This window comes from Pongo pygmaeus, chromosome 14, assembly GCF_028885625.2.
Source record: "Pongo pygmaeus isolate AG05252 chromosome 14, NHGRI_mPonPyg2-v2.0_pri, whole genome shotgun sequence".
NCBI classification, from domain to species: domain Eukaryota; kingdom Metazoa; phylum Chordata; class Mammalia; order Primates; family Hominidae; genus Pongo; species Pongo pygmaeus.
The window spans coordinates 92,867,214-92,874,391 of NC_072387.2; positions in this window are offsets into that span (position 1 = coordinate 92,867,214).

Genomic DNA, 7,178 nt, shown 5'->3' on the forward strand with positions numbered 1-7,178 from the left:
TTTGCCATTGCATTTACAACATGATTAGCTGTTTAGCACATCCTTTCAGCCTGTCTCAGTTTTCAACATGCCTTCCTTGCTAACATTAATCACGTTCACTTTTGATTTAAAATGTGATAACTATGACTCCTTCTCCCTTTTAAACACTTAAAAGCTATGGTAATTTTTTCATTCCAACATCTTGTAAATCATGAAATTCATTGCTTCATATTGCCCATATTTGTCTTGTTTTATTCTTAAAATTGCAGACTTTTAAAATATTTGAGAATAAGATGTAACTTTTTCTTTAGTGAAAATCTCTCAATATAGTCAAAAGTACTTTCTGGCTCAATGGCATATGCAAAAGCCACAGAGTACACTTCTTACTTACCATTGCTTTGTTTCTGCAAGTAACGAATTAAAAGAAATTCTAGGATAGATAGAGTTACATCTTCAACAATAATAAAAATAATCAAATATTGTAAAGTATAAATATAATACTTATTGTTTTGGTTTGTTTCATTTGGACTGACTGGGAATTTGTGAGGGACAGGTGCCACTCCCACCACCAGGCTCAGAGCCATGGGTCAGACATTTTACTTAGGTGGAAAGAAAGATCATAAAACAGAGAAATCACAAGCAATTTTCAAAGGAATTGACTTTATTACCAAGACACAATGGTGAAGCTTGAGATTAAGAATGCTTTCAAAAGTAAGGGAGGTCGTCATAAAAAGTAATTAAGAGGAAACTGGACATTATATCATTGATATAAGTTAACTATAAGACAGCTAAATTTTCAGGGAGAGGCAAGAATAAAGACATTTGAGAAGAGCCCTCCTAGAGTCACAACAAATCTCAAGCATTGACCATAAAAACATATTTCTACAAGGACTCCAGACCCTTAAAACAGTGATCCAGTTATTTCACGTATTTTTTAATGCATTATTCAGAGTTGTATATTAACTTTAGCAGTATGTAGATATACACACATATACATATACACATACACATTTAGTGGTTGCTCTAGAACATATATATAATATATGTACATATATAATAAATTATTTTTAAGTAGGAGGGATTCTACTTTTCAGAGTATATTCCTGTTGTTTTTGTTTGTTTTTCAAATAACATTACAAAATAGAATATGGAAAAACACCTCATTCTGAAGCACTAAAATTTTATCATAGCTCCATATTTATGACTTCCGTAAGAATTGCTCTTCATGATTAGTGGCCCAGCGAATCACATTTACTGAGGGAAAATTTATGCCTTGAAGACAAATCTCAATATCTATTTTAGAACACAGGAACTGTTTTTATTCTTCATATATCTTATTTTACAAGCTTCAAAATTTATCAATAAATTTGAATAAAGGTTTTTTATCAATAAAAACCTACCAGAATGGCTAAAAATTAATATACAACTCTGAATAATGGGTTGAAAAATATGGAAATAGCTGGATTACTCTTTTAAGGGTTCTGGGAATATAATTGTTAAAGGTACATTGGAAAGTCATTTTGCCGTAACTATTGAAAGTTAACATATTTATAACCTACAGCCCACAAAATCACTCGCAGAGACATATCTAAGAGAAATTCATAAATATGTGCAGAAAAGACATGTACAGGAATGTTAACAGCAATATTTGTAAGGTCTCAAACTGGAAACAATTCAAATTCCTATCAACCTTAAAATAGGAATAAAAAAACAATAACTGAAGTTTATTCCAAAATTATATGTTGTTTTGATATATTAAAAAAAAGTAGATGAATATCACACATAACATTGCCTGAGCAACACCAGACACAAAGGAACATCTTGGGGTTACTAGATTTACAACAAAATAAGATAATGATATTGAGGGTAGACAATGACTGAGATGGGGAGACATCAACAAGTACAGGGTGAATAGAAAAGTAATAGGTGTGCAGGAGTGCCTTAGTTTTGTAAAATTTATTTTACTGCACACTTAAGATATGTGTACTTTATAAAGGTTATGTTATACTTTAAAAATAACTTTTAAAAATACAAAATATTATTTCTACTAGGTATACTAGTATCTTTTCATATAATTTATAATTATTCTTAATATTGATATTGATATTTTTACTATGAGAAGTATTAAGAGAAAAGTGGTGTTCAGAGAGACAGTCTTTTATATGGAAAGACATTTAAGGGATAAAGGTTAGTGGCTAGTAAAAAATATTGTTAAGAAATAAAATCAGCACAAAGCAAGCATTCTGTTCAGCTAACTTATTATATTTATATTATAACCATAAAAGCTATGCAAATTAAGCACACAGTAAATAAAGAGCATCCTATATAATTTAGTAAACTACACAATCAGGTAAAAATAGAGAAGAAGAAAAGTTTTTTTTCTCCCATTATTCTCAATACAAGTAAGTACTTGTTAAGAACCTCCTCTTTTATTGTATTATACCTATTCTAGGTGCTAGAAAGAGAAGTTTTTTTAAAATTGTTTTATCCTATCTCTCAGCTCCTGGCTGTACTGTATTCATATCTTATAAATTTCATCTCCGCTACTATTTTTCAGCTTTATCTTTCAGGATATCATGGTGGTTATATCTATGGGTAAGAAACTGTTTCATATTACCCACACTTTTGAGATGTATTTTTCTCCTCTAATGAAATCCTTTTCTTCTTTACTAACTAGCCACCTCTTCCCTATATTTCCTTGAGAGACAAGGATCTCTGCTATTTCTAAAACACCCCTGCAATAAAATAAGAATTCTTGGACCTACGTGCAGAATCTAATGAAATTACACACCAAGAAATCATGCTGGGCCCTGACAGAGTACACTTACATCGACAGCAGCATAGCTTGGTTTTCTGGCTCCACAGATCCTAGATCATCACATGTTTGTGCATGTCCCTAAAGCTATTGACTCCGTATTTACTCCTTCTTTATGAGTAGGCCTAGCCCTTTAAAGCAAAGGTAAAAGCAGAAGGTCTTTCTGAGTTAAAGGCTATGTAGATTAATCTGAGCCCCATAGAGCAGCGATCCACAACCTTTTTGGCACCAGGGACCAGATTCGTGGAAGAAAATTTTTTCATGGACCTCTGGCTAGGGGATAGTGGGAGATGATTTAAGTACATTACATTTACTGTGCACGTTATTTCTATTATTATTACATTGTAATTAATTACACAACTCACCATAATCTAGAATCAGTGGGAGGCCTGGGCCTGTTCAAGCCTTAGATTCTTATAAGGGGTGTGTGCAACCTAGATCCCTTGTGTTCACAGTTAACAACAGGATTGGTATTCCTTTGAGAATCTAGTGCCACTGCTGATCTGAGAGAAGGTGAAGCCCAGGTGGTAGTTTGAGCAATGGGGAGCCACTGCAAATACAGATGAAACTTCCCTTGCTTTCCTGTTGTTCACCTCCTGCAGTGTGGCCTTGTTAATAACAGGCCAAGGACTGTGACCTGTCTGTGGCCTAGGGGCTTGGGACTCCTGCCCTACAGAAATATTGGGAGAGGGAGCATCCATAGTTTCCCATCTGTGCATTTCTGATATCTGAGTATGGTGATCCAAAATGTGCATATTTAAAAATTAATCATCAATGTAATAGTATTAAGAGGTGGAACCCTAGGAGGACTATAGCCCTCATGAATGGGATTAGTTCCTGTATAAAAGAGGTGTGAGGAAGCTGTTCTCCACTCCTGCTCCTTTACCTTTCTGTCTCTTCTGACCCATGAAGATGAACAAGGGATGCCATCCTGCAAGCACAGATGGAGCTCTCACCAGACATTGAACCTACCAGTAACTTGATCTTAGAATTCCCAGCTTCTAGAGCTGTGAGACTTTAATTTCTATTATTTATAAATTGTTTCAGTCTTGGATATTTTATTATAGTAGCACAAACAGACTAAGACACTGAGGTTTTACTTATAGAAAAAGAAACATGAGAAGCCTAAATGGGAACACCTGGTCACACAATTACATGATGTAGTATCTAGCACACTGATGAAAGCCCTGACAATGCAGGAGAAGCCTGGGAACAGCATGACTTGGAAGATCTCTCTTGCCCCACAGGTTCAAGCCAACACATTTAAGAACATAAGTCCTTTTCCTACTCTATAGGAGAATATGATATTATGTAGAAAATCTCCACTGAACCATTTCTTTTCATACCTTCTGCTATTGTGCAACTCACCAGGTCATATGTGGCTATTGATCAAATTACAGTTCTCTTTTTTTGCGTGCAGTTTTTTACTTCGTAATTTTATTATCACCAAGTGTGGATTTTATTGCTAAGAAAATAAGAAGTAAAATATGACAGCTTGGACAAGGCTTTGATTCTATCTGATAGAAATAATGTTAGGACCTTAGCAACCCACATTTGCGTGGTGAAAACAAAACAACTAAATGACCCCACACTTCTTCCTAGTTTCTCCCTCAGTCTTATTCTCTCTCTCTCCCTAAACCACTTTGCTGCTTTCTGTCTTGTTGATCTGTAAAAATTTCTTTTAAAAATTGTTCTTTAAATCTTTTCATCTTCACTAGATAAATGTAATATCTTTCCCACCTTCATATTGCTTATATTCTTTATGTCACAAATAATTATCTTTCAGCAACAGCAATTTTATGTCATATTCCATTCTTAAATTATACTTATTTTTAATGTGAAATTTATATCTTGAAATGTAAAACACATGAAAAGCAAATATGTGCTTTAAAACCAAATATGTTTTAAAAATGAGTAGTCATAATATATTCGGCCATTCAGTGGTTTACATGAACACACGCAAATGGAATAAAATAAATTCTATGTGGTCTTTCAGTCAAACTAGCTACAGGATTGTGGCTCACATTAGCTTTTGACTTACGTTTATCTATAATTGTGATTCACTGTGGATTTCATTCAGTCGGGGAAAGCCGACTGCACTGGCATTCTCAGGCACTGTTATTCTCTTCCATGAAAGTAATTTTCCATATCCCTACTATAATTAAGCACAACATTTCACGTGAATTAGAGGAAATATTTCTTTCTTTCAGGCTCATATTGAGTTGAAGGGCACCATTCTAGAAACTGCAATGTTAACTAGAGTTTTCATAAATACTGAGATGGTGAAATGGCCATGTCTTTTCTAGAAAATACTCTAGCTCAATGTAGTCATGGGACTATATCAAGATAACCGAGCATGTATGACCACGGCTAATTATTTCAACACATGTAGAAAGATCCAAAAACTATATAACCAACCCACAAGTTTTCTTCTCTGCTCATAAATTTTATAAATATATTATTGCAAAAATCTTCTAAAAATTGTACTTTCATTAAAAGGGATTTCAGTAATATCTTACATGATAACATTTATCTTTCTAGGGTTTTTTTTTCGATTTATTTCTTTATTTTTATCAGAGTCCAGCTTAGCTTATTATCTGACCTTGACATCACAGCCAAGCCCTAAATCAAAGCATTTTATCACTCTCTATATTTGCCAAAGAAGATCCTGAACTTTTATTATGCAAGCAATAAGTATTTCATTTCCGTGACTTCTTATCATTTCTTTAGCCACATCATAAATAAGTATAATTTTATGTTGACAAAGAAAGTTCTATTATACTTTTTTTGAAGAAACACAGTGAACAAGTTGAATAAGACCTCTTATTTTTTATACTCCTAAACATTTGTTTAACAACTTTAACAACATTTTTAAAACATATTGTTAAAATAGTACTAAATAATAGTTTTTTTCCAGTTCTGTGAAGAAAGTCAATGGTAGCTTGGTTAGGATAGCATTGAATCTATAAATTGCTTTGGGCAGTATAGCCATTTTCACGATATTGATTCTTCTTATCCATGAGCATAGAATGCTAGTTTTTTGAAAAGATCAACAAAATAGATAGACCATTAGCCAGACTAATAAAGAGGGAAAGAGAGAAGAATCAAATAGATGCAATAAAAAATGATAGAGGGGATATCACTACCGATCCCACAGAAATACAAACAACCATCAGAGAATACAATAAACACCTCTATGCAAATAAAGTAGAAAATCTAGAAGAAATGGATACATTCCTGGACACATACACCCTCCCAAGACTAAACCAGGAAGAAGTTGAATCTCTGAATAGACCAATAACGAGTTCTGAAATTGAGGCAGTAATTAATAGCCTACCAACCAAAAAAAGTCCAGGACCAGACGGATTCACAGCCAAATTCTACCAGAGGTACAAACAGGAGCTGGTGTCATTCCTTCTGAAACTATTCCAAGCAATAGAAAAAGAGGGAATCCTCCCTAACTTATTTATGAGGCTAGCGTCATCCTGATACCAAACCTGGCAGAGACACAACAAAAAAAGAAAATTTTAGGCCAATATCCCTGACGAACATCTATGTGAAAATCCTCACTAAAATATTGGAAAACCATATCCAGCAGCATATCAAAAACTTATCCACCATGAGCAAGCCGACTTCATCCCTGGGATGCAAGGCTGGTTCAACATATGCAAATCTATAAACATAATCCATCACATAAAAAGAGCCAATGGCAAAAACCACATGATTATCTCAATAGATGCAGAAAAGGCCTTCGACAAAATTCAATAGCCCTTCATGCTAAAAACTCTCAAAAACTAGGTATTGATGGAACGTATCTCAAAATAATATGAGCTATTTATGACAAACCCACAGCCAATATGATACTGAATGGGCAAAAGCTGGAAACATTCCCTTTAAAAAGTGACATAAGACAAGGTTTTGACCAGCTTCTGAATTTATTGATTTTTTGAAGGGTTCTCTGTCTCCTTCAGCTCTGCTCTGATTTTAGTTATTTCTTGTCGTCTGCTAGCTTTTGAATTTATTTGCTCTTGCTTCTCTAGTTCTTTTAATTGTGATGTTAGGGTGTCAATTTTAGATATTTCCTGCTTTCTCTTGCATGGACATTAAATGCTATAAATGTCCCTTTATACACTGCTTTAAATGTGTCCCAGAGATTCTGGTTTGTTGTGTCTTTGTTCTCATTGGTTTCAAAGAATATCTTTATTTCTGCCTTAATTTCATTTTTTATCCAGTAGTCATTCAGGAGCAGGCTGTTCAGTTTCCATGTAGTTGTGTGGTTTTGAATAAGTTTCTTAATGCTGAGTTCTAATTTGATTGCACTGTGGTCTGAGAGACAGTTTGTTATGATTTCTGTTCTTTTGCATTTGCTGAGGAGTGTTTTACT